Source organism: Lipophrys pholis (assembly GCF_963383615.2).
Source record: "Lipophrys pholis genome assembly, chromosome: 1".
Lineage (NCBI taxonomy): Eukaryota > Metazoa > Chordata > Actinopteri > Blenniiformes > Blenniidae > Lipophrys > Lipophrys pholis.
In genome coordinates, this window is record NC_137635.1 from 32,469,728 (window position 1) to 32,496,640 (window position 26,913).

General features: G+C 39.4%; 1 protein-coding gene across 4 annotated transcripts in view; it reads right to left on the bottom strand.

Annotated features, from left to right (window-relative positions):
* The window catches only part of tnr (tenascin R (restrictin, janusin)), a 230,737-nt gene that overhangs the window by 100,141 nt on the left and 103,683 nt on the right, over positions 1 to 26,913 (bottom strand). For all 4 annotated transcript variants that reach the window (XM_080460231.1, XM_080460230.1, XM_080460229.1 and 1 more), the window contains exon 4: positions 17,319 to 17,371. The gene's annotated coding sequence lies outside the window, so the exon portion shown is untranslated. The remainder of the gene's footprint in view (positions 1 to 17,318; positions 17,372 to 26,913) is intronic.

Genomic DNA, 26,913 nt, shown 5'->3' on the forward strand with positions numbered 1-26,913 from the left:
AGCAGCCTGATGAGAAAAAGTCTATCCAAACAGGCAAACTCTCTACTCTTATCAACGGTGATATTCATTTACACATGATTTAAACTTCAGTGGTTTATTTTTTTTATATTTTTTCAATGGAAATTAATCTATATGTTATGATAGAAAAGCAACATATTCACATTTTGTTTGAATAGTGTGTGCTATTTATAGTAAAATTTTGTCAACATTGCTTTATTGAAAGTAATAAGCATACATTCTCTCCATATAGAGGCGTTTTATAATGAAGGAGCACACAGTTTGTTCAAGTTTAGTTAAGTGTATGCATGTTTCAAGGATTCATCATAGGAATTTATACTAAAATAATATAACACAATGACAATAATGATTCTTGTAACTTGCAACGGTAACGGTAAGCTTATTAGTTTATCTTATCTCAAGGCACTCACGGAGCTAGTCATCCACCAAGGACAATGACAATGGAGGACACTCTCCTTTATCATCTGAACCATTGCCGATATAATGGTTTATATCATCTGTTGTTTTTTTTTTACCCATTTTACAACAGTTTAGTCAGTTTCGGTCTCTTCCCCTCTTATAAAATTGGTAAAATATATAAAAAAAATAAATAAAAATTCTCGTCAACAAACTGAACTTTAACAACAATGACTACTAACATAAGAGTAACTGTTTTGTGTGGTTGTTTTTGTCTGTGTTAGTTGTATAAATTCCTAATGCCATCAAATGTTAGTGGAAAAAGAAAAAGACAAGAAAGACGTGAAGAAAACACCATATCTTAAAAAAAAAGTTATAATTACAAAGAGTGACAATAAGATGATAACAATAATTAAAAAAAGAAATTAAACACAAGAGAAGAACTGACCAAAGGGTTTCTCACCTCCTCACCCAAAAAAAAAAATCGAGGACAAAAAAAAAAGTACAAAACAGTGAATCAGGCAGACAGCTGCATCATGGAAGGAGAAGGAGTCACTGAATACCGCTCATCCCACAATGCCTCATGATTGTAGTTTATCGCTGTTAAAAAAGAAATGTGTGTAGGTGTGTGTATCGGTGCTTTAGTAGTGAGGAACCCACCGCAGATTAACACTCCCACTGGATTATGAAAAGGGTTCTCACAGGAAAGCTTCATTAGCTCACACTCTATGTGTCGCTTTCTGTCCATGGCCACAGGGACTTTTTACACTGTTGCCCCCTGACTAAGTGTTTGCTGTCTGCCCTGTAGACATATGTCTCAATATCTGAGTGTGGCCTCTTTCCTCTCTGCAGCCCTCTGGGGGTTCTGTGTGAACAGATAAATCAGCCCTGGGAGCGGTTGACTGTCACCATCCCTTTACAGGCGTCCAGTGGAGGACAGTGAAAATGTTTATGGAGCAATCGCCTTCTGCAAGAAAGCTGCGGCAGTAATCTCTAGCGCCTCCTCACCGAGAGGAACACGGGGGCAATGTCGCTCCGACAGACGCTGTCAGCAGAAAGGACGCCGTCAAGTGCTGCTTCCGGTTAAAGATACAGCCGACTGGATGTCGGTCTCAGGCCTCAACTGCCACCGTGGGACATGAAAACCCATCTGCTGAAAAGTTGGCATGGCCCTGCAGCACCACACCAATGTGTCATAGTGTGTGTGTGTGTGCGTGTGTATGTGTGTGTGTGTGTGTGTGTGTGTGTGTGTGTGGGGGGGGGGGGGGGGGGGGGGGGGGGGGGGGGGGGACCACTTTCTCACCTCCTCACACTCTCTTCCTCATGATTTCATTCACCTCTCCCAGTAAATCACCTTTGCTCCATGCCGGTCCAGCTCCTCTTATTTGCCGCTCTCATTTTTCATTATCTGGACTTGTCATTTTGACCATCTCCCTTTATCTCTCTGACAGGGTTTTCATTTTCACTCTTTCTCTGAGGATTTACTTTATCCCTTAAAGTCTATTTTGACTCCACAAAGTAAATCTGTTCTTCCTGAGGTGCTGACTGTCCCACTGAAATATACATAGAGATGGAGAGACTTGCATTTTCTTCCCATTTATTTCTCACGGTTTCCGGCACAGACCCTGTTATCCCCCTACTCTGTCGCCCCCATGGAAGTAAAGCCATAACCTCCATTTGCACAGGTTAATGTGCAGCCACCTCAACATGAACATAAAACCAATAGCAGGCCTTCTTGCGTGGGTGATCGCTCACTCCCCCCCCCCCCCCCCCCCCCCCCACGCTCTCGGCTCCCTTTATTCCTTCTCCATCCCTGCACGTCTGTTTCTTTCTCTCTTAGTCGCTCTCTCCACACCTTGTAAATTGGACTCTGGCAACATTACAATGCTTTTCTCATTATTCCCATCACTCTGGCCAAATTGCCTTGTCTTTCAGGACCATTGGGCTCTGTTCATTGGCTGCTCCGACAACCTGAGGGCTGCACCTGTCTTTTCTGTCTTTTCTGTCTTTTCTTTCCTTCCTTCCTTCCTTTTTTTTTTTTTTTTTTACCTCCATCTAAGATCTGTTTCAGTGCAAAGATGAAACGAAAAAATGGATTCCAATCTACAGAAAATAATACAACCTCAGGCTGCTGATGACTGCTTGCTTCACAATGCAAACTGTAATCCATTTATCAAGCAACATGTTAAACAAATGCCCAAAGGAAGAACTGCAATAATAAGAAGTCCTGCACTCTGTTTCATCTCCTGAATGTATACGTTTTTAGTTATTTTTTCTTAAATTCTGTGATTAAGACACTGACTACACTTTTTTGTACGACAGGTGATTAATTCCAGAGAGCTCAGTTTGTGAAAAAAGATGAAAAAACAAACAAACAAAAACATTTAGCGTAGTCTAAAATTGCCATCATTTTTCATAGTTGTTTTCAAGTTCCGTTTATTTTTCCAAACCAACATTTGTTTTAAGTGCTACTGCTGATTATCTCTGAGGTTATACAAACTAGATTTCATTCTAAATGACAATATGACTCTTACTACAAAGTTGAGCAGGTCTGGTAAACAGTCACTTGTTTCTTTTAAAGCAGGGGTGTCAAACTCAGATCCTCGTGGGCCGCAGCCCTGCACGTTTTCAATGTCTCCCTCCCCTGAATGTCCTGATGGTTCATCATCACATTCAGCACAAAGCCAGATAACGAGCTGCTCATTGCAATCAGCTGTGTTGAAGCTGGGAGACATGCAAAACGTGCAGGGCTGCGGCCCTCGAGGCCTGGAGTTCGACACGTGTGTTTTAAAGGCTCTTGCTTTTGAACGTTACATAGAGTAGGTCCATCCACCGTCTTCACTGTTACGTTTCAGCCAATCAGTAATCAAAGAAAAGGTCTACAGTCTGTTTTAGGAACCACTAGTACAAGTGAAAAGGGTGTTAATGTTGCCAAACTATTTCAAGTAGGGCGAAGGGTTATACAAGCAGTGTAACAGTAAATGAACCATTCTGAAAGCATGGCTAAAGTCCGCTGCAAGCAAAACCCGATTTAAATCTGAATGCGCCAAACAGCTCAACACAAATAAAAATTGTCAGAAGCGCCACCTTTTCCTTTCTGAATGTTAATCTGACCAGTGCTGTACCTGGTGTACCAGCCTCAGTGAGGAATGACATGTGAAAAATGGAGACTAACAGCTTGAGACAAAATTAGAGAAACTGTAGTGAAGAAACACACTGAAAAAAGAAAGAAAGAGAGAACACACAGCACAAAGCACAGAAATGGATGGGAATGATTCAAATGATTAAAAAGAAAAAACCCAACAACAAACGAACTATCGGAGCAGACAGACTGAACATGAATAAGAGGTCTTGTTGAAAGTCACAGGAAACGGAGCGAGGGAGAGTCAACAGTGGACGGACGAAAGAGTGCGAGTGGACAGTGACAAAATGTTGAGGGTGAACGACAATAAACGCTTTAGTCTTTTTGAGTCCACTCGGCTATGAGTCGGGAGGAATTGAAAAGGTTTTCCCCTTCTTGTTCACTGTCTGCTGCAGCTGAATACCCACAGCTCTCCTATTCTGAACCACACAATACTTCGCTTTAATCTTTTCTTTTTCCCCCATTTTGGAGCCGGCCCAACCAATGGCCGTTTTTAGACTGCACAAGAAATAAGCAGGGGGCCACTGGTGGTGTGGTGTGGTGGTTAGCACTTTCACCTCGTGGTAAGAACATCCTCAGACAAAGTCCAAGCTTGTAGGCCTTAGCGTGAGGTGTTTGCATGGTCTTCCTGTGTGAATATTTATTCCACACATTTCACTTCTGGAGGTGTTTACCGTAAAATACTCCATAAGTGTGAATGTGAGTCCGTGCAACTGTTTGGTCTCTCATGGACCGGCGACTTGTCCAACCTGTATCGCAGCCCACACTAATACTGCACGGCTCCAGCGGCTTCCAACCTTACGTTAGATAAACATGATTAAAATATATAAAAAATAAAGCTGCACACAGTTTGAAACCTAAACCACCAGTTCTGCATTTTTCAGGTGAAATTCATACAGCGGCATGTAAGCCACGCCTCCTCACCTTCCACTTTAATGACAGTGACACTCCCAATCACTTACTTTTCCATCTTAGGTAAAATACATCTAAAGTTGAATAGTTGTTTTTTTTTCCCTCCATATGGTGTCTGCATGATAATCTTCAAGCAGCGGTTGAGCTTCCTACAAGCATTTGTCACCCAGCGCCTCCATTTGGTTCCTTCCATGTACTAATGCCTCTTCTACTATCTGTTTGCTCACATATGACCTGAAATTTAAAAAAAAAGAAAGAAAGAAATGGACAAAAAGAAGAAGAAAAAAAAGGTTTTAAAAACCTCCTGTCAGTCACCCCATGAGCTGTTGTTTTCCACTGGTCCCTCTGTCTCTCTTTTCTGGTTCCTCCTTTCATCTTCCTCTCTCAAAGGCTTTTTGTTTCGCGTGGGACAGAAATGACAACACGTTCCCCCTTGTACCTTTCATATACAGTAAATAGGTGGGGAATGAAGAACGTCATTGTCCTCCCACCTGGGCTATCTGTTTTTTCGGCTCTCTTTCATGATTTTAGGTACGCTGAAAAAAAACTCAGCAACAATCCAATACCATAAGCTGCGCAGAGATGATAAAGCGACTACGAGGGATCAAAAGGATTGACATTCTCTTCTGTTGCGGCTGTCTGTTCGACGCCGCGACAGAGGAAAGACGAGCGCCTGGCGCTCAGTGGGGATTGTATTCAATTACCAAATAAACATGTCAACGGCAGAGACTGACAGTAAGTTTTTACTTTAAAGCCACAATGGTATTATGCCCTATTATATTGTGGGTATTGGCTTAAATATGCATTGACATTGTATGATTGTAACTGTTACCATGAAAATAAACGCAGCCCATGATGCTTTTTTAAGTGAGAAGTTAAAAAGTTCCTACTTTATTGTAACCATGTTGAATATGCCGTTTGTGAACTAAAAAAATTTAAATAAAAATTGGAAGTCATTAAAAAAAAAAGTTCCTACTCGAGAGTGGTAAAGATACAACTAACAGCTGATGATATGGAACTGTCTACTTTGAAAGTTGGGGAATTTCATTAAGCTTCAAGAAACAGATTTGAAGTCACTCAGCTTGATGGCCGTTATATGTCAACTAGGACAAATAAAAAACTATTTCCTAATGATCTCGTGTGTACATAGTTTTCTAGCAGACAAATGCATTGTGCATAAGTCAAATCAATAAATGTCTGTTGGTTTATATGAGTTATGACGATCTCGTTGACTCTTCAAAGTTTGACTCTTCACATGTTTCGTAGTAACACTCACTACGTGGACAAATGACACATTTCCAAAGGGTCGCTTCCTGAGGTTTCAATTGCCACACGCCAATAAATGTGACTCTGGCATTTCTCTTGCGAGTGAGCTTACAATAACAGTCACACTTAACGCAAGCATACTGAATTCTGAAATGTTTTTTTTCTGGATTTTTGAGATACGATTTGAAGCAACCGAATCAGGTCAACTGAACTTGGTTAAATGTCTTGGAAGACTTTCACCTCTCATTCAGGTGTTCTCAGTTGTTCAGGCTGTTCTCTTGCCTAGTCTGGCTAGTCTACAGTAACTAAATGATGGGCAGCTCGGTTATTTAAACTCTTTGGGTTTCTATGTGGTGTTGTCCGTTGATACTTTACTGTGTTTCAACAAAACCTCGTAGTGACTCCAACGACAACAAGGACGTTTTGTGACCTGAGGAGGTCACATCAAAGGTCACCTGTGACTGACTATGACCCATTGAAGCTGGTTTATATTATGGTTGTAAATGGAGAAACAGACTGTGGCATAAAGCTTCTCTGCTGTTATGGGGAAGGTTTTTTCTACTTTCACATAGATGTCTTAAGTTTTTTTTTTTAATCGCCTTTCTCAAACCTGTGACTGTTCATTCAGATGTGAGTCCAGTTCCACTTGTATGAGCTTCAGGGTGTCTCTTGTTAAATGAAAATTTGAATAGACATATTTCTGATATGAGATCATTTGTTTCTCAAAAGAAAATTTCTTAATTGACATTAGTTTTATTTAAAACATCAGTTTTTGAGGATTAACAGGGGCCTTGTTTGATCTTATAGTCTTCTTTACGAGGAGCAACAGCCTGTACTTACTATGACTAACTTCACTTCACTTTAGATGGACCCTGTTTTTTATCAATAACATTTTTTTTTTGTTTAAACTTAAATTAACCTCTCACTCCTGCGTATTTACTATTGCTGTTTTCAGTCACCTCCTGGTTGTAATGGAATCTGTTTTCTATGTTGTTATCAGCCTTTGTTTTGAAATAGAAAACAAAATTAATCCATTGGTGTGTAGCAGTGTGACCGAACATCCTCTTTTCATACCCTGACTGTTTTTCATTGTTTTTCCACGATAATATAAGTGCTAAACTAGCACTTTGCACAAAATACTATCTTACTTTGTTGTGTGATGTAATCCCTATGAGGCTGCCTTGTGAGTCGATCGACAGCAGACATCGGAGGCTCGGAGCAGCGCTGCCTCTAATCTGCCCACAAAATGTCAAAGTGCAAGTGTTGCATTTCAAAGGAACAGAAGGAAAGACGTCCCTATTTACCACCCCAGTTAGAGCAAATGGGAGGTGGAGCGCAGCATATGCAAAGATGCCATTTATATGTTTATGTCTATCAAAGGAGACGGAGACGCAGGAGCACACAGTGTAACACAGAAAAACACATAGAAATAAAGAATGAAGAATACATGTTTATGTTAAGGTAGTACATGTGAGGTCACTGGTTTACCGTTTATATGGTTACATTGAAAACACATTTAAGTGTTATTTTATTATAGCTTGGTCTTATTAAACAAGTAATTCAGAACATTATATAATTCTTTTTACACGTGATATGGATGATTTCTATTTTTCATTTTGGTATTGATTGTCCAGGAGGGATTATTTTATTCCTAGAAAATCATTTTGAGTAACTTCTGAAAAGGGTTTTGAATTTGTGTCGTTGGTGAAAGAGATCATATCATTTTGTCATAAAACTTTTTTCAAAATTTTTCAGTAAACTTCACGGATTATTACATATGTCAGTACGTTGACGATGGCTGCCCAAGTATACACTGTGTTTTTGGAATCGTTATTAAAAAGAATAAAAATAAACATTTTGCAAGAAAAACAAATCACAGTTTTTCACTGAAAAGGCAGCAGTATTTCTCAGAGAAACCCAACTTTTACTTTCTCCCAAAAGACCACGATTTGTCGGACCTCCATTACAAAATAAGGGCACGTCCAGTCAAAACATTTATTATTGATCAAGCTACAACTGGAGGTAAGGGTTTTATTATTGATTAAGCTACAAACTTTTGGGACAGATCGGTCAGTCTTTCATTATTTATCAAACTGACGACTTTGAGGTGAAAATTATGGATATAAAAAATCTGATTTTTGGACCTGTCTTGTTCGTCCTCTGGTGAGCGTGGTTTGACTCTTGCACAAAACAAATGTGATTAATTTCCACCTTTTTTAAGGAAGAGTATGCATTCAGAATTCAACACTATCTAAAGTAGATCTCAGATATCCAACGAGCCTGTCTTGTGCAAGACTGGCCCTTACATGACTTCCTCTCCCACCAGAGCAATGAGGACTTGCCTTGAAATTTTATTCATTACCTTGAGGACACGCAGTGGACTAATGCCTTGCTGTTTCTGAGCTTTTAAGCTCTTATGAGCCTGAGCACAGCTTGAGATTCAGAGGTAGCACTGCTTTGGCCATTTCACAGTCTAGACAGACGACTATGGATTATCAAGCTTTCTTCATCAGGGTCCCGGAAGACACCCTAAACAACCTGTCTGATGAGATGAAGGCGGCCCCTTCCAAACGTACTTTGAGGACTGCAGTTTGTGGAACTGGTCTCTTTGCTATTGTTTCTGATTGTTTTGTGCTCTTGTAATTTAGAATACAAAGTGCTTTGTTTCCAATTCTGTGACTATTTTCTTTCTACAACCTCTTCAATAGTTTCAACTTCAGTTTCATTTTCTCACTGTGTTTTTTTAAAAGCTAATCTTGTTTATTTTTTTTATCACCAGCTTTATCTTTGTTTTGGTCTAACACAGACAATCCACAGTTTATAATACACTCTTTCTTTTTTATTTTTTTATTTACTCCAAGTACACCTTTATTTGATTTTATATCCTCCTACTTGTTTCATAAGAGGTTTTTTTTTCTTGTCCTCACTTTCATCCTTTTATCTACCTTCTATATCTACGGTACTCTAACTAACTCGTGGTTGTGGAGAGCTGAAACTGAGCACAGCTAACAATACACACAGGAGAGGGAGCTACTCCATCAGAAAACACCGGAGAAAAACTATTGCGCTCAAATCAAAATCCAGAGTACTAAACAAAACAAGTGTTTGTTCTTTGGAATGTGGGAGCAGTGGCCTGAAAAGACCCACATAGGCAAAAATATGCAAATCACATGAAAAAAAAACTGAAAAGCCCTAACCTACGATTTGAAATAAATTCAAAATAAACAATGTGATTAATCAGGGAGCAGTATTCTCCAGATGTCTATATTACTTGCCTTATGCCATTTGACATATTATTTGCCACATACCCAGAAGTCAATTCAAAGAGGAGGCATTTACTATTTTTGGTGGAGGTCAAATTGTCCAGCCCCAAGCTGCCATGACACGAACTTGATAAAACGAGGATTTCAATCGGATGGATCGGCTTAAAGCACAACAACTTTATGTTTGAGGATATCCAAGTGGATCTCATCTTAGCTGATTCAGGCATTATTTTACAGTCGGAAAACATTGTGTATGTGAATTATGTAGAGTGGTACATCTTCTACACCCACTTTTGCCAACATAGAGACGTGTGAAGATGTAGTCACTCGCATAGACACACTCATAAACACGTATTCACATTAACATTGAGTGGCATTTTAAAGCAACATGTGAACCTCACAAGCATGACTTTGGATTGTGTGTGTGTGTGTGCGGGGACAGCTTGCAAACTCCCAAAAGAAACAGCACAACCCCAGGAGTCTGACTGTTGTGAGGCAAGAGTACAAAATACTCCATCACCGTACTTGATTTTGAATTGTATTAAGGTGCTTGAAAGTCAAATAAGGCTGGATTGGTGAGTGTTATATAGTCTGCCCACATAGGCATGCTGTTGTGAAATGTATTGAGCCTGATTGCACTTTGGCTGGTCCACGTTGCAGGGATTGTTTGTGAAGAGGCCTTTTTACATTTACCATTCACTTTGCCATTGAAGGGTTTACTTCAGGTGAATTTGAAGCTCCCACTTCTAGACCAAGTCATGAAGGAAATAATAGAAAGGGGAAAGAAAATGACCAAACAAGAGCACGTGCAGCTTTATGATTATTAAGCTGCCTCTTGTAGTACCGCACAACTTCTCTGCCCTTTCCCCCCTATACAGTATGAATCACCATTAGGAAAAGCACTTTTTGTTTTGCAATCATATTTTAAAGAAAATGTCAAACTAGGGACGATACTGTGAAGACACCCCATATTGATCGAGCTTCCACTGGGTCGAATGGGAGAACCCTCCACAACAGAGAAAGGTGAAGCAAGATTGAATGGGTTATCATGGCTACAGCTGTGTTCCAGGGCATCGGATTGCGCTGCTATCAGTTCCAGGAATAGTCCTGTGAGACGGAGATACAAAAGGTCTACTTCATTAGGAGAAAGCCTGTCACAGTGACAGACTGCTCAGACTGTTTTCAACGGCAGAGCAAAAGTAGAAACAGAATAAACTCTCGCCTCTGAGGATCCGGCTATAATTTGAAAATCTGTGTAATATTGCCAAAGGTTACCGCGACAGTTTTTTAAGCTTGTGAGAAAGTGGAGAAATTGTACATTTTACCACCATATTCAAAAACCCAGAGTTTACATTGAGTCAAGAGAGTATCACAAATTAGATTTAGCAATTCATTTGTGAACCTTTGTACACTGTAGTTATATATCCAATAAAATATGTTTGTCCAATAATTACCATATCAAATATCGGTTTTAACTCCTGGAAATGAGCTATATGCCGAGAAATGGTTCTCATATTTGTGGAGTCTCTGCCTTCATGAGTTGTACAGTTTGTTTATGGTATTCAGTAATAATTTGGTGTTACATATTCTGGTGGAATATGAACAAAATTCTAAATTTTAATTTGAAGTGTAACGTAACACTCACCTTTCTCAACATAACCATAACCTTAAACATAAAACATGGATGTATTTTGACCCTACAAGGTACTGTGTTATAGCTGCCATGAGAGAAGAAATCCCAAACCAATTAGAACCCAACTGTCATAGAACCTTCATAAAGATTGACTGAGGTTATCACACTTCTGTTTAACAACTATCAAATATAAAAATAATTCCCAATATCACTTTGTGAATGTGTTGCTTTACCTTTCATTTTTGCACACATTACATAAAGCATATATGCATTGAAACATAGAGTAATTCTTTGAAGAAGTGTATGGTTATTAACTCTGAGGGAACTAAACCAAACTGTGCTTCTACAACCACTTCTAAAACATCAACAACGTGTTGAGTTTGTAAGGCCCCACAACTCTATGTACTCCCAGTTTTTCACCCCCAGAAGGGGAAGATTAAATATTTTAAATATATCAGAGTGACCATAACACCACATTTAACCCTGGCTGTAATACAAATGATCTACGAGTATGAAATTCAGCTCTTCTTATAAAAATGTTGTCTTTCATATACAGTGTGTGCAACGGTTTTGCGGTAAATCCTCCAAATTGCTGCGATACTCTGATGTACACTCTTTACTGTGCTTCACAGTTTTGTGCGTGACAACAAAAGAGGGAGAGGCATTAGGGACGAGATAATCCATCATACTCCAAAACCTGTCTCGAGGAAATGTCTGTAAAATCTTAACTCCCCAGATATAGACGGAGAAATCCGTCGTCTGTCAGAAGAAGTTGAAAGAATTTCACATTCAGAGATTTTAAAGCAGCTCTCCAGGGTCTGTCTGTCCTCAGCAGCAGTTTATAGTCATCTGTAGTGTTGTGTTTCATATTTCCTGTGTCGTGTATCCACAATGTTTACTCCCTGCAGTGGAGGAGCGCTCCCACACTGCTGACACTTCACAGTCACAATACAGCCGTCTGGATGAGTGCACATGGCAGCGCAGTCTCCACGGACTGTCTTTGGGTGTGACCACGAGTTACTGTTTTCTAAATGTCGTATCCGTCTCCACGTTGGACTTCCGAGTCCTGTCAGACAGTTTAAATGTGATCATCTCGACATGGCCTTTCACAGATGGGGAGGAGTTGTGTTGGTGAGCTGCTACTTTGGATGCTCACCGTCTCCTTCTGCCATAATCAGGCCTGACACAGGCACACAGGCTATAATCCCCATTGATTAGAGGCCTGAGATCAAAGGCTTCCACTGCTGTCACTCTCACCTCTCGTCTCCGCTCTGCTAATGCTTCTCCTCTGCCTACGCTCCTTCTCTCTGCTGTGACTGGACTGCCCTCCATTTCTGTTTATCTATGTGGACATTATTGTAATGTCTTGGGGCAAATTCACACACAGAGCATCAAAAAGTTCAAATTGTATTGAGTAGATTAGTTCTTTGTTGTAAGTTGCTTTTTGGCACCGAATCACACAGGCTGACTTTGGGACACATTTTGTAAGAAATGCATTTGTGGGATGAATAACAAAGTATGCCTGTTTACCACAAAATTCACCAAAGATTTTCTGCGAATAGTGATTAGGCTATCTAATCTTGTTTGGTGGATTTATGGATTGTCTGAATAAAAAAGACAAGTTCATTGGCTGACTCTGGCCAAACGCTGGTTGCAGAATTGGACACAATCCCACAGGATGAGGCGGTTTCAAGCTGTTGTGGCCTGTGGCACCGTGCTCTGCTGAGGCGCTCGTCTGCTACATGGATAAGCAGGTAAAATTATGTCATCATCCAGTGCAACTAACAACACCAGCAAAGTGCAGAAACAGCAGAATGAGATGTTTTGAATAGAAGCCTTACAGATATTGACAGGGGATATTCATCCTAAATGCATGATCCTTACAAATTTGTTACAATTCAAACAGGAAGAAAATAGGCTCTCCTTTGGTATATCATTTATTGCTATGAGGCTTCCTTATATTGAAGAAAGAAATGCCACATATTCCCTTATATTTTGTGCTCTGTTCTGTTCTGCAATTGTTCTGCCGTTCAGGCCCGCCTGCTGTTTGATTTTTCTCCTCCCCATAACTGTTTCATTGTGGACATGCTACTAATAACCAGAGGCTGAGCTAAATTGTGACACTTCAGGGATATTAAACTGCCTGATTCCTCACACAAATGTTCCCTCTACGTGCTTGACCACATGATGTTTTGTCGTGTAGTCAATTCCAAATCACAGCTGTTGCTGTGGGTGGTTCGTCCTCTCATGTTTAATGACTGCAGGAATAATGAAACTCTGCAATTAGTGGAAAGGTATGCAAGAAGCAATAGCAGAGCCTTGAAACCACCCGGCGCTATTGCAAGGTCTGACAGTTCTTCTTATCTATCTTCAGTTTACTCCTTTTCTCTTAAATTCCTTTTTTTTTTATTCTCTCTGCTGGTATCAGGACTCGCCAGTGTTTCTATCAAGACAATAAAGAGGTCTATCCCCAAACTGCTTTCCTGGTTTTCTCAAAGTCTAAACTGTGGCAAACAAATCTATAGATATATCTGCAGACAAATTAGGACGTGTTCATCGATGTCAGTGTCATATTTAAGATCAAGATATAAACCTTCTCAAGGCCACCAGCATATCCAGAATATTACCATGCAACACAGTCAAAAAAGCTCAAAACTCAAACAGGGAACAAAACATTGTCCTGTGAATTCATTACTTGAGTCAATTACAATAATACAGTTCCTATAAATATAAATACATTATCGTAGCAATAAAGAAAATATGTTCAGATACACTTTGGCTTTTCCATTGGGTCTCATGGAATTTAATCTAATCAGCACAACTTGTTTTCCCTAAACCATGATGTAACGTTGTTGTCTAGGTTCATGTTTGAGGAAGTACTTTGCATAATTGGGGCGGCACAGCTCCGTTGGTTGAGCGGTCTTCTCCCAATCAGAAGGTTGCACGCTCAATTCCCATGTGCTGAAGTGTCCTTGGGCAAGACACTGAACCCCAAACTGCTCCCATTGGAGTGACAGCCTTGCATGGCTGCAGCCTCCAATGGTGTGCGTATGAATGGCTGAATGTGATGAATCATGTGAAGCGCTTTGGGGCTGCTCACACAGCTGAAAAGCGCTATATAAGTGAAGTCCATTTACCATTATGGAGCTGTGTTGTAATATACAGAGATGTATTTCTAATTTCCTCCCCTTCATGCTTCTGTTAATGGGGACATAAAATAGTTTCTGGAATGTTATAAACCTCTTTGGTTCAAAGATTAGGTCAGTGGTTAGCACTGGTTCAAAGTGTTCAAAACAGATTATGTCAGGAAATAACATGCATTATTTTTCAAGCGTTCTATTTTGTGAGTGTTTAACTAGTCGCAGAGAGAACTACTTTCAAACTAATACACAATTTGAAAAGCTGAAGAAAGAAAGTGAGAAAAGGTCAAATACTTCTTGTTATTGTGTTTTAGCTCCAGATTGTTTCGACTGGAATTCAGTCATGAAGATTATTCCATAAAACAAAACATTAAAGTATCATATATACTGACTTATCTTCTACTTCAAATCTAAACAAATCTATGTGAAAACACAACTTTAGAAAATCAAAGTCATGCTATCTTTCAGATTGGGCAACAAATATCTGTCATGATTAACATAATTTATAAACAATCAACCTCTCGTTTAATAAACTACTTTTTTTGGCTCAAGTTTAAAACTGTATCATAAGAAAAAATCTAATATGAAGCCAGCAATGCCAGTAATATAATAATTGTCATAAAAACAGTTACGATCATTGAGCAGAAACTGAGAACATATAACATAATCTTTTGTTTATAACTAATAGGTATGGCTCTTATTGTTCAAAGCAATGAGTAATTCAGGTTTGAAGCCACCGATGCATCCTGTGGATGCTTCTGATACTTACTGGCTAAAACTAAAATCTGTGTGTAATATCTCCCTGGTCCAGTGTGTAAGCACAGTAAGTAGTGAACCTATTCTACGGGATCCCGGGGATGGAAATTTAATTAAGTGATGAAGATACCAAATCTGTTTAACCCGTGTGTAATTAGGCAGAGCAGTGCATCATATTCCCAAATTAGAGAGTGCAAATGAAACACACACATCATTGCAAAGGTGTTAATTCTTTCTCAAGGAGGATCGTCCTTGCGCAGGCACCACTTAATTGCATTAAAAGGTGCATTGTGTTTTGTTTTGAATAGATATTAACTGATAAATGCAAACGTGAAAGAGGCACGAAGTTTACTGCTGCTGTACAGCTCTGTTAATTCAACACTTCTACCTCCTGTATGTCAGACAAAAGGTGCATGAAGCTGGTGGAATTTGAAGTTTTTTTTTTTTTTTGTTTTTTAACTTAGATGCAAATTTAGATAAGCTTCAACAGAGATCTTCTACTCACGGTCTGTAGATGGTTTCTTTAGATACATTTTCAAAGTGCTGAAAGAAATAAAAAGACTTCCAACAAAAGGAAATTATAATGAGCAGATACTCTGCGGCCATTTTTGAGCGGAGAAAAAAAAAAGTACAGACTGTAGGTTTTTATAGACCATGCCTAATTCAGATTTTCATCACCTCAAAATTAAATCTAAGAATAAAGTAACACCTGCTTGGGCAAGTTACAGATAAAATATTAAGGATTGTGATAAACATTAATACATGCTTTGACTGTACCCGTCAGTAAATTGCAGTCTGTACCTATTGAATAAACTGTATAACATCAGAATTGACAGCTGCCCAGTAACAAGCTGCCTCAGCGTTGATAGGAAGACTCATAACAAGACTGGGATGTTGCACTATCAAAGAAATGTTAGACCATAACTCACAGAATCAATGCAACTGTCTGACCTTTCTTTTAGATTGAAAAAGATGCAGAGGGTATTTGAGATGTGATGAGGATGACTAACATTAAGCCTGAGCTACAGTCAACGAGGTGCTATCAAAGATGGTAAAGGTCTGATTCAAAAAGTCACACAGTGAAAATAAATCACACAGAATGCCTTTTTGGTTTCCCTGAGTACGTTTCCAAATTCAAGGTGCTTTTTTCTCTTCAATTATTCGATTATTTTAGACACGCTAATGTTGGATTGTGTCAATTTGTTGAGTTTTTTCTAATAAACACTATATGCAAAAGAGGCAGAGTATAGGCAAGTTGTGTGTAGACACAGTGTTCTTCATTCTCAAAATAGCTAGAAAACACTCTGCCATCGATTTATAACCTGGTTTTAGTTTGTAAAGAATAGTTCTTTGTTAGACTGCAACGTGTCGAATAACACTTGACCAGGAAATCCCACTGAGATAAAAACCATAGTTGTGATGAAGACCTTGCATATAAGTGGTACTTGCAGTTCGTTTCATGAAACATGGATGTGATGTGGCGATTGCTGTGCTGATTGTATCGTATTGTATCACTATATGAATGTAATCATAACCAATAGGCCCGTGGGCATGTTAAAGTGTTATACTGACTTTCTTCTAAACTAAGAAAACTGTCTGTCTATGTCTTTTCATCATTGCAGAGGAAGTACAAGGTTGAAATGTCTCAAATAGAAAAGTTTAAATATTGTGAATCTTCTTTATGGCTGCCAATTTATTGATAACAGTTTGGACTGGATCTTCGCCGATCAATAAAACATTCTCCAAAATGGGTTCTTACATGCAAGAGTTTGAATCTCAGTAATGGTTGCTGGAGGGGTTGTTATGTTCTAATCAGTTATTTGATCCTGTGAAAATGGGATGAAACACTCTTACGGACAGCTTCTCTGAATAAAGCCATCATTTGCCTCAAAACCACGGCTTTAACACTAAATCACCACTGTGGAGATTTTAATCACAGATGAAGTCAACAGCACAGCAAGGAAATGCTGGAATCAAGCAAGTTATGGATTTGCTTTTGTGGAGACTTATCTTCCATCCTAGTACGCCGTCTGAGGTCTGTACAGTAAAAGGTGTAAACCAGACAGTAATAACAGCACCAATGAAGTAAATCCTATCACAACAATGGTCCAAAGAACAAAATAACTGATATAAAGAGGTCATTGTCAGAAACAAAAGCATAAACGTTGGATTAAAAAGATACAATACATACAGAAAATACGACCAGTAAATTAGAGAATATTTGAGATAACTTCTAAATTATTTAGATTAATATAAACAAAAGAAAACTGACTTTTGGTGGTTCCATTTGGCAACTACCTAGAAACATGGTCACCATCGCTATACACTATCTAATCAGGATGACATAGAGGGAGCCAAAACATGCAAATCCTATGTGTGAATCATGAGCATATAAATCAGATTATCCTTGCATGCCACACACAAAAACGAAAATATTGAATTCAATTTTGTTAACATACAATAACTTCGCAACTGTGGTTATGAGTGCTGCTCAACTTTGGGTGTGTGTAATGGAGAACTGAGAATGCATTTGTGTTCTGTTGGAAACACAGTACTAGTGATGAATACATAGGTGGAAATTAGTCCAAGATTAGGGCTAATTGCCTGATTAGATGTGCTTCAGGTTGATAGACGCACAATAAGCCTGTGCACATAAACCAGTGATTAAGGAACATTAGACCATTAAATTGAACATTACATTGTAGCCAGAAGGGGAAACATGGATGCTCATTAATGTGTCTCGACACGTAGGTGTGTGTGTCTTTATTAGTGGGTGTTTATGTGCACGTTACCTTTTCTGTGAGGACTTAGTTCTCTGGTCGTTGGTCCCTCAGTGACTCTGCACCTGTCCGAGAGAGCAAACACAACATTAGCGTGATTTCAAATCTCAGATGCTTTTTCGTCGACTTAAAAATACAGCCTTCCGAAGAAAAGATTTGAAATGCAAATAAATTTGGAGAAAGACATGCAGGCTGTAGCACCTATAACACCACAAAGGTTGTTTATTACTCCCACTCACCGCATAACACAGACCGGGATGTATAACAACTACAGGTAGAAGCATACACCGAAGCCTTCTTGCGTGTTCCTTGTACACTGGCAGTGTGTATATGATAAATTAGCAATGTAACACAACATTGATATGCATAAAGCAAATAAGCCTGGCCTCTGGTGCTACTCTTGAAAAATGGAGGAACAATAGGGACTAACTCATGGAAATTTCAAGCCACAAGCGCACATGCAACAACAAACACACAAACAAAAGCTCGCACATAGCAGCAGTGCTCGGAAAGGTGCGAGCATACACTTTTCCCCCCGCTGTGAAACAACAAGCACATATCGGGGCTCTTCAATCAGCGTGGAGGAAGAGAAAGTACTCATTTGCTTTCCTCATCTGGTGTGCTGCTTCGGGTTTTTTGTTCTTGCGCACCTCCCGAGGCACACTCATTCAAACACACACACACACACACACTCACACACACGCGTACGCCTCCACAAATACAAAACCGAGCCCCGTTCGCCGTTTGCTCTTGAGGGTGCCTCACTCACCCTCTGTGAGACAAAATGACGTGTTTTGCTGGCCGGGCTGTTTTCAGCTCAGAGGAATTGTAAATTCTGAGAAAACAGTGTCATTTCCACTTGGGTTTCTTCAAGGAAAAAAGGGTTGATTAAATAAACAAAGGAACTCGACTTCGCAGTGGGGTCCCTCAAACAGAGATACTCATCGCCTTCTGTCTTCTTCATCAGGGAAATCAACATGCAAATTCAGACTGTCAAATATATGTGTGTTTAGTACATATTTGCACTTTCATATTCAGTATGAGGTCCATCACTTGCCAGGACTTCTTATTTAAACCCATTAGGAAGCAGAAAAACTGCTGCTGTCACAAACACATCAAGCTGTGAATAATACCTCTAAAACCACAGAGCTGATAGAGCGAGCACACGAACAGGTGGTTGTTTATGTACTGCACATCCTCCTGACACGGGATGATGTTGAAAGTGATTTTTTTTTCATCAGTTTTTTTGTCCAACAAGCACATTTAATACTTCATGTTCTTTTTTGCTGCCCTCCACCTACCTCTGAGAAATGTTTTTTGGCCTTTAGTCGCTAAATGCCCTGCCATCCAATGGTTGTTCGATGCAGGGCATGTAGTTTAATGTTCTTTCTTTTTTTTTTTTTTCTCTTAACATTTTCTGGAGACAAGACAGTTAAAAAAAAATGGATGAGTCAAAGCAAAACAGTACTGCGGGAAATAGAGTGACCCTGGTGAAAGTAAGTCACTAAATTGCTAAAGGCCGTCTTGCAGCCTGTGGCAACTGTTAGGCTTTTCTTCGCTGTGGTGGCACCAAGACTGGAGAGACCAGCAAACTGACTGGGCTGATAAGAAAATCAGTTCTGTGGTGAGCGTGGAGTTTGGCCATCTGAATTAGTCAGTGGGTGAAAGGAAGGATCAAAGGATCAAACCCATCAAGGAATATCTTTCTCAGTCTCATCATGAAGAACTGTGGTAGCTTTACTCAGTCATCGTTCCGCTGGGCCACATTCTAGAAACGGGGCTGACTGCTTCAGACATCCACTTTGTACCAACTGCTTGTAAAACAACACGTAAGAAATAAAGTATGAACAGCTTTTGACCCTGAGACCACTCACCAAGCGATTACCGCAGCTCATTGCTGGACTCACACAGCACAGCACATGCAGCACAACACGCTATGCATCTGTCTTTATATATTATTGAAACTCAACTTACTTATTGAAACTCAGAGTATCTCACAATGTGAGACTGCTGCTGCACAATCCAATGTTTTCTTTGACATTTTTACAGTGTGCTTGGTGGTTTGACTGTATTGGAGCCTCTTGCAGGTCGGTTTTGGCCCATGGGCCTCATGTTTGACACTCCAGATTTAATGTATATATGTAATGCCAATTCAGCCGCAGTCCTCTTGTAATAAAGCTGCTCTAACTCCAGCAGTGGCTCATTTTTGGAATCAACAACTGTTCTCGTCTTGACACAGCTGCAGTCTATACCACCCTTTCCCGTCCTACTTTATCCTAGCCTTGCCTACTCTAACCTACATTATCCCCCGTTTGCACAACAATGTCTTCCAAGTGGAAATGAGAAAACTGTTGTTGCATTTTGACTGCTTATTTACGTACAATTGGGTTGTCAGTTCTTGAAAAAGGAACCATTTTAAAAATGGCTTCCAGACTGCAACGTTTCCCTCTGCTATTTGTCTCCATGTAAACAGAAAACAAAATGTTTGTGAAACGCTGGGCACTGCAACGTGGTAAGTTGCTCTGCACATGGGCGAGCAGGGCGCACAATAACAATAAAAATAATCAGCAAGCAGTTTGTGATGTTCATGCTTTAGAATTGATCTACGCTGTTTATACTTAAATCATCTGGATCACGTGTGGAGACAAATATTTTGCATAAACCAGACACTTTTTGGGGCAATACAATGAAGAGCAACCATTTAAATGTGCTTGAATGTTTACAGTGTACTGTCTTCTGTACATACATGAGTGGTGGAACTGAATTACTAATCAGTACATTCTCTTCAGGGTCTCTAGCATTTCTTCCTGTGTACAGCGACCATTTTCAAACCTCTAAACGTATTACCTTTCTGAAACAAAAATTCTAAAACATCTTTGTTTTTACTCAATGGTAATGTAAACTGGGCCTTAGACTACCCTATGGTTCCATACTACACAATACTCTACCCTGTGTATCTTAAGTTTCCCTAGTGTAACCTATTCTCGTCTTATTTACCCAAACCCATTTTAACCTACCTAACATTTCTCTACTCTGTTATGTTCCCAACATAGACCTGCACCCCATCCTGTTCTACCCTATCCACACACTCTCGCCATTCTACTCTACCCAACCTATTCTAATCTGCCTTACCTTTCCCCACCCAACTCTGTTCCACTGTTCAAACTAAAGATGAAATGAGAAGCGAGTTTCCACATCAGAGCCATAGTCTTTGTGAACCCGATTATTTCTGATCACATCTGATACAGTCTCGTGCAACACCTCCAACTTAAAATAAAGTTGCAATTACAGTACGCGTCACACAAACAAACATGCGGCTTGCTGGACTGAGGTCAAGAATCAAAACTCACAATTTTGGATTCGAAGTCAAAGATTCAAGAAGGTTAAAGCCTGTTGACATGTTTAGGGGGAGTGCTACTGTAAGAGGGGGAAACAAATAAAGCTGCATGCAGTCTTTCAAAGATTTGGAGGCAGCTGTGTGACAGTCTGTCTGTCCCCAATGCAGACGCCATGTTTAAAAGATATGTCAAACTCTTTTCAATCTGGCTTTGTGGAAGCAACTTTACACAGCTAGTCGTAACTGCAGCTCTATTGCCCCGAGAAATCTCAATGGCCCTGTAGCGTTGTCATATGAAGACTAAAGTTTGCACGTCCGTGCACATGCATTCACAAATCTTTAGACGGACTAGCGTGGAGATGCAAAGACATGAATCCACAAGCCCAACGTCTACAATATTTCACACACAAACAATAAAAACAGACGTCTCAATAGCATTTGAATTACTGAGTGCACACACACAAATATACAGAGGCTTTTTGTATTACTTCCGTCTGCCGTCCCACTGAGGGAGAAGAAAGTTACAGATGGCCCTTTTTCCTTCCACGGGCTGCTTTGTAGCTGTGAGAGCAACACTGGGGGATGCTTTTGAATGTAAATCACATTATGTTCCCGCAGTTAATTCACTGGGCCGGCAGCCACTGAAAGATGCTGTTACTGCAGAAAAAACTCGGAATATAAATAAACAATGACGCAGACAACAGAATTTATATTGTGTAATAAATGATTTGCATTCCCCCACCTTGGCTTGAGCCTCAGTCAATGATGGCTGAATTACTGATTGACAGGTGCAGTTCTAAACTCGAGAGAGAAATCACAATTTTGCCATTGAGTGGATTTGCAAAGTGTGGTGTGAAGGAATAGGAGAAGGACTCATTCATGTTTACCCACATGTTTCCCATCTGCTGTTATTCTATGCCCCTTCCTGTAAACAATAGATTTCATGCGATGAAAGACAAAGATTGACATATGGTAAGATTACTGCGCACAGCATTGGGTTTGACTTGGAAACGAGCTGCGTAAAATAATTCACCACTGACTGGATTCTTTGACAAAACTTTTGTGAAGTTTTACACTCCCTGATCAGAGTTTGCACAAAGTATTGACTGTACAACAGTGTCAGCGGGTGATCTAGAAAAAAACATCCTCGTGGGTCCTGACAGATCTCCAGGCCGAAACGTCCTGATTTGGAGTGAGTTGAGATTTAATGTAGGTATGTGATTGGCTGAATTGGTATTTGCACTAAAAAGCTGTTAAATGATGGAACTGATGTTAAAGCACTGAAGTCCAAGTTGTTGTATTTAGAAATTGCAATAAAAGAAATGCTATAAAAGAAAACTTTTTTCAAATTTTAAGTGAACTTACAACTGAACAAAAGAACGCATATATTTATATCCATGGTCATAAACTCCACATAATTCTATACCAAAGCTGCCTGAGCCACTACATAAATCATATGGGCTTATTGAATTGAGAAAGTATGAAATATCTCAGATGATAGATAGTTAGTATTTAGTCAGGATGGCACATAGCCACTGGTGAATTCTCCTGTGTGTGCGTGTAGGTGTGTGTGTGTGTGTGTGTGTGTGTGTGTGTGTGTGTGTGTGTGTGTGTGTTGTGAAGGAGGGAAAACAAATGGAGAGGAAGAAACAGATTGAAGGACATCATCTCTCTCTCATACACACACACTCATGTACATCCACTGGGTTTCCTTTTATTTTCTGGTCTCAGGCTCGTATCTCACTGCACATTTTTTTTATCAGTGGACGATCCCATTTCTGTTGTGTTGATGCAGCAGATGGATTTCTTCCCACTAACCATTCATCACCTGCCACACCAAAACCTGCATTTGCCCCCTTCACGTCAGTGAAAAATGGGATTTAGACCATCTTTTCCCTCCGAAAATAAGAATCGTTTTGCGAGTCATCAAAGTGGTTTCATTGCATACTCATATTGAACCATTTCAGCAGAAAAAGAGCATTTTACTTTATTTTGCGTTTCACAGTGTGGCTAAGATGGATACAAGACCCAATGGAGAACATTAACTTTCCACATAATGTAGAGAAAAACAAAAAGACATTCAATGAGTAATTATTAGATTACTAATTAAAAAAGAGTTACTGTAATAGGTGCAGTTTAAACAATTGTGGAATGATTACCTGTAGTAAAACTATTACCTTTATTTAGCCACGATCAAGCAAATGCATTATTATTCTTATTATTTAATTTTTTTTTTACTTTGTTGACTCGAATACTTTATTTGACCAAAGAGTTAAAGTCATTTACGTTCTTCTTCTTTTTTTTTTTCTTTATAAACATAAACAAACTTCAATAAACTAACTTCAATGTGTGTCTCATGGTTTAAGTGATTTCAGACATAATTATTCAAGTGATAAAGTAAGATTTAATTGCGGAAGCCATCATGCAAAAACTGATGAAGGAAAAAAAACAAAACTAAAGGACAAACATTTTCTTCTGTTTCCACCGAAAGCAGTTTGTCATTATTTTAATTTACGTAGATGTTTGAAATGTCAGGACTTAATTTAGAAATTGCTTCACTATGTCATTAAAATAATCATGAAGCCAACTCTGTCAGTGACACTGTTAGTACAAACAGTTTATTTATGGGAGCGAGGGCGGCTCAAATTGACACATCTGTTATCTGCGCAGAGCAGGAGATGGAATTCAACATTAACTACACTTGGAGAGCACGGCTGCTTCAGCTCGCCGCCTGTGTGACTTACAACTTTACTGATATGGAGTAAAACTTTGATTTCGTGTCTGGAGTTTACCCTGATTGGTCAATAAAAAGGACTTGTGGGATAAATGTTGTATCTGTATGAAGCATCCGTCGTCCAGAACAGTTCAACAAGCTCGCCAGTTCATCACAGGGGAAAGACACAGCCAATTTAATAGCCTCAAACAAGCCTAGAGGCTTTTTGGTTAAGAGGTAACCAGGACATTTCCGTTCCGTTGGCTGCGTATATTACAGCAGAAGAGAAACAACTCACTAAAAGATTAACACACTTGTGGTAAACTTTTATAAGTGGAGCCAGTTTGTGACCTAAACTGAGGTGACATCAAAATAAAATTTGTTTGGCGCCGCAAAACAAGTCTTTTAGAAAGCTTCACGTATTTGACAGCAGTTAGCACAGATAGAATAATCTCATTTGACAAGAAGTTGAGACACTCGTTGGCCGTATTGCTTCAACTCACAAGTCTTTATCACTAATAACACAACGTGACATAACGTGGCTGTGTTTGTCTCTGGTTACACATGGAGACAATATATACACGAGTCAACGTATTTCCATCTACAGTAATATGGAAAGAGATGCAGGAAAATCTTTGTTTTAATTACCAACATTTACTCTGCGGCTTAGTGGTGGCACTATCTACGCTGGTGGAGACAAAACAAATTATGAAAGATTGTTTTGCTGTCAACCAATGAAAAACAGTATTTGAACTGGTGTATGTATGAAAACAATGGAAACAACATTCTCTTTCATACAGCCTTCTGTAAATACACACACTGCAGTTTATGTTGTATTTGCTCAATTAAAGCTCATCAGGAACCGCTGGTATGTTCATGTATTTACAACAAAAGGAAAAGCCAATTATCTTCGGAGAACAAAAATAATAACTTTTCTTTATATGACATTTACAGACCGACTTTAAAATAAATTAACTGCAGATGTAACAAGGCCTAACTGGGTCCACCAGACAAAGATTAAAACTAATAAAAAAGCAACAAGTTGCAAAACAATTTGCAGCTATCTATGAAATGAGTAAAGGAAGCTTCAAAAAAAGCAAACAAGCTAAAAGTATCACCTGTGAGTATATTCACTTCAAATTCAAATAAACTACTTTTCTAGTTTTGGATTCATTCATGGTTCGCTGTTTGGGTGCGGATGTGTCACATGTGTTACCTTGAACTGCGAGATAAGAGTCCCTGTGAAACACTGCTGGGCTTTTTCATCAAAAATTTAATAAAAATGTGTATTTCCATATATCTGGTGAAAGCTACAGGGAGCCACTTACAGAGAGATTGAAGAGCACAACTCTGGCTTTGGCCATCAATTAATTATGGAATTGATCAGGATCCGTGCGGCTCGTCTCAGGAGGTGGCAACCATTGATCAAACACATTGCAGATGTGATACAGTAATTATCAGAGTAGCATGTTGCTATATTGAGCCAAAAACCAGGTTTTAGGGCAAAAGCCAAAGCCAACAACCCAGCAAGTCACACACACACAAAAAAAAACTATAACTAAATGAAATATGTTAGCTGTGAACGGTGTTAAATGGAGACATTTGGAAGTTGGAAAGGTTTTCTATGATTAGGCAGTAATACCTTCCTAAAAAATGAAACTAATATCAGCCATAATTGCAGTTCAATGAGAGTATATTAAATAACGACAACAAACGGTGGTGTAGCACAGATTTGCACAGTGAGAATTTAAAATTGAAATGGGAAAATGAGCAGATACTTCAATGTTGTGCAATCTGCATGATTGCAGTTTGATCCACTGCGTTTAATTCCTTCCCACACACATCTTGCTTGTGGGCGCAAGAGTAGGAATGTGACAGTGTGTGCATGCAGCCTTCACAGTTTACATCCAGCATATAACAGTAACCCCTCGTTTGTGATGCGAGGCTGGTGCAATGTGTACACTTTGACTCCTAATTTGGCCATAGCTGCACTAAATTCAAGCAATGATGAAGACACGGCAAACAACCTGAAAAGTATATACCAGATGAAATAAAAACGCAGGAACACACACAAACCAACCAGCAGAGAAAGCAGGTCTCAGGCTCTATAATGCCTCTGAATCTCTAAGCCTCCGCATTGGACTATTATGATGGTAATTGATCCCTCGCAGACCAACAGGAGGAGAGTCAGAGACTAACAGAGCCAAGGTGACAAGCAGCCCGAGAGAAAGTCAACAGGAGAATACGCTGAACCAGAAGACGAGAAGGGAGAGTTGAAGAGTGCAAACTCAAAGCCATCTGATGAATCTGCATGTCAAATAAGTAAATAAATTAAAGCCGACAAATCAATCTCATAGCACCGTAGGATGAAGGGGAAAAAAAAAAGATCCTTGAAGTAAAGATCAATAACTTTAGCAGATACTGGATTTCATAGCAGATACAGATTAAATTAATCACAGGAGAAATATGATTTGCATGAGATTGAATATACTGTACCAAATCGAATGGCTTTCTCATTCTTTTTGCATGAGGTAACAAATGATTCACTCATTTTATATCATATAGGATCGTTCGTATACAGGGGTGTTGTGCATATATTATCATTTCTATCTGCAACACTCTGCAAGCTTTGTGCTAAATGCCAAAGCGCTTTGACTTCTGTGTGGTACATTACTGGCTCCTTTCAGCACTGACGCAACAGTGTTATTAACTGAGACTAAATATACACCATCCGGGCTCACTGAAGGTGGTACATTAATGCCAGATTTAATTGCACAGAGATCACATTTGATCAGACATTCCCATGACTTGGACTAACAATCATTCAATACATTTACATGTGCAGTTTATTCAGGCTAAGCTTTCAACTGGACCAGGTAATGTAATTGGACGACTGTCTTTATCCCAAGATAAGTACATGCACGTGAGTATAATTGATTTATTGTTGAAATTGTGTCGCCTCTGTGAGGATATGTGGAGATAATCACTCTTTCAACTGATCAGTATTGGACCATTTCTTTAGGACCGGAGACCAAAAGAAGGGATAAACGACAAAGCACAGCAACAGACACGATTAACTTTTACATGCTGGTAGTCCTCTGTATAATCACTGGACGTTGTTTTCTGTCTGACTGATCTGCTTCATCAGGAGTAAATCAACTTTCAATTACATTATCTGTGTGTGTGTGTGTGTGTGTGTAAGTCTGACATTAAAAACTTCAATTACAGTTGAGCCAACATATCCGCAAGCATTTTAATGCAACAAAAAAATGTCATCTTATCATATACCTCCCTTTAACATCGTGATCGCTCGATCCCTCGGTAATTATTATTATTATTTTTTTTTTTTGAACCTACAAAAAGGACAATTAGAGAACAATATGGCTGAGCATGGAGAACCAGAGAGGAAACATCTCATGGAGCTCTCAGCAACAGGAAGTGACCACCGCCTGAGACCACTGACAAAAAGCTACATCCTTGACCCAAGTAGGGGGAGGAGACAATCGTCGTCATCTAAAAGTAAAAACAAAAACAGTGTCAGTCAAATAAATGTTTGA